This window comes from Pundamilia nyererei, unplaced genomic scaffold (genome assembly GCF_000239375.1).
Source record: "Pundamilia nyererei isolate P.nyererei 1_Seehausen unplaced genomic scaffold, PunNye1.0 scaffold00083, whole genome shotgun sequence".
Classification (NCBI taxonomy): Eukaryota; Metazoa; Chordata; class Actinopteri; order Cichliformes; family Cichlidae; genus Pundamilia; species Pundamilia nyererei.
This window is the reverse complement of record NW_005187484.1, coordinates 1,143,436-1,145,736: the sequence shown is the minus strand read 5'-3', so window position 1 is coordinate 1,145,736 and position 2,301 is coordinate 1,143,436. Positions and strand designations below refer to the sequence as shown.

General features: G+C 38.3%; 1 protein-coding gene across 1 annotated transcript in view; it reads right to left on the bottom strand.

Moving 5' to 3' along the window:
• The window catches only part of clcn2c (chloride channel 2c), a 170,781-nt gene that overhangs the window by 63,588 nt on the left and 104,892 nt on the right, over window positions 1–2,301 (bottom strand). The window lies entirely within an intron of this gene.

Sequence of the window (2,301 nt, the reverse complement as noted above, 5' to 3'; positions counted from 1 at the left end):
AAGACAACAAGTTAGTGGCTTTATGCAAGAGACAAGGGAATCAAACTCACTCTATAAACTGATTCAAAGTTGGGATTTGACTGTGCTTTGTTCACCAAGACCAGAAAAACAGCTGCGAGAGACATTCGCTATTATGCTGTTGAGAAACAATGATAGTGAGTCAGTTCCTGGCACTGCTGTTACATGGTGCGCATCATCAATCTCTTTGCTTACATAACTTTGACACTGGAGCTTAGGTAAGTGTTGGATTCCTGTTTCACCGAGTGCCTTTAACCAAATTTTGTAGGACAATGCGCTTGGCTATAATTCTGCTTTCACAACTTTGCCATTTTATGAAGGGCAGTTTGTGTTTTCTTCAGCCTTTTAAAAAAGAAAAAAATATTCCTAATACCAAAAATAAACATTTCTGGGTAACTTTCACAATATCTCAGGTTAACTGAACAATAATTAATATTGTCAATGTTTAATCGACAATGCTGAAAAACTCTAAAACAGACTGGTGACTTGCCCAGGGGGTGCTCCACTTTTTGCCCTATGATAGCCAAGTTAGCCTCCAGACCTCCCAAGGCAAAAGAATGTAGCCCATTATCAATATATAAATAAAAAAACATATATTAAAAATACATGATATTTTTATGTTTAGAGAAGTAAACAAACAATTTAAAGTTCATTATTCTAATATGTAACATGAGCTGGATTTAAGATTTTGTGGATAATGGTTATTATAATAATGTTCACACAGCTGTCAAACTGCAAAGTCTATAAATAGACAGCTTCTTATATTGCACTGATATTTTCGGATGTTTAATTACATATCAGTTTCATTTACACAGAGAAGCAGGAGTTGTTAAATGACACTGAAATGGTCATCGATATAAAATTAGACTTCACTAATGTGAGGCTAATGTCCAGTGTTATTATCTAAAGTTTGTTAATTCTTTGTTAATTATCTACTTCCACCTGAGCCAGGTACCAGGTAAAGTCACATGACTCCTCACTACTTCCCTGATGTTCGAGGTGTTTTTTGTTTCTGTTGTTTAGGAAGCCAACTTTCTGTTTCTTTTTTAATATTGTGTGTTATGTGATATGTTGACTCCCCAGTGGATTGCACAGCTGTGTAGCTTTGCTGTAAATAGACTCATGTCATGTACAGTAACAGCTATCCAGATTTAAAAAGCTACATTTAAAGAAAGTCCCCCCAAATCCCCCCTCGCAGGCACCCTCTCATATACTCCCCTACACATTACTCAACTCCACTCTACTTGGCACCCACTCCTACTTCTGTGTGAAGTCTGCTTGCTGTATGAAGCCCACAACACACTCAGTGTTTTTTGTATTGGAAAAGGACATTTCATTTCAGCTGAGCAGTGCAGCCCAGTAAGTAAAGGTTACATAAAAAGCCAGACAAGTGGCCCCGTGTTCTTAAACAGGCAGGATGGTGGAGCACAGAACGACCAAACTCATTTCTGTTTTTTCTTGTTACTAAGCACTAGAAAAAAAACAGGAGAATGGGCGGTAAAGGAGATAAATGAATACATACTAACAGTTCAGCTTCTTGAGTCCATAGAGGCCAGGACTGCAGAGCCTTCATTCCACCACGCTCGGCCCTCACTCAAACTTAGGAGTTGAGCCAAGTCCAAGAACTGGTACTTTGTCTACATATGTCATCTCAGTAAAACCTTTTTTTTTTTAAATATACATTTTTCTAGAGATGGATGTTGCATTTTTTCCACACCTCTCTGCTGCAACATGAGTCACTTAAAATTGAATCTATGGGACAATCCAGAACAGTGGATGTGCTAGAACAACGGCAAACCCGGACATCGGTTCCATCCTGACTCAAAGAGCTGGACCAGGGATCGTCAAAATGGTCTGAGCTGTAGGTTCAGTTAAATATCATTCTGTGTTTTCTACATGTATCAACAGAAGGGCACCAGTTGCAAGTGGAATAATTAACAAATCATGGAGGACGCCAATAAGGCCCATTTCCTGAACTCACTGGGAAAGTGTTTACTGAAGCTGAGGGTCAATTTCTTACATCTATAGCATGAGAAGTTCTATTTATAGCCACAGTTTAGCTTTACTTTTTGGAATCTCTCCATCTTTATGTCTTCTACATAAAGTCAGAAGACATAATGATGTGACTTTATTCTTGTAGCCGACTGCTGAATCCTCTTCAATCAGTCCTTTCGCTCACTGATACAGCATCAAAGTAACACAAAACTTTTAATGGCCTCCTGGGAAAACAACTATAACACACTGAGGGGGAAGACAGACAACATTTTTTTAATTTAACATGGT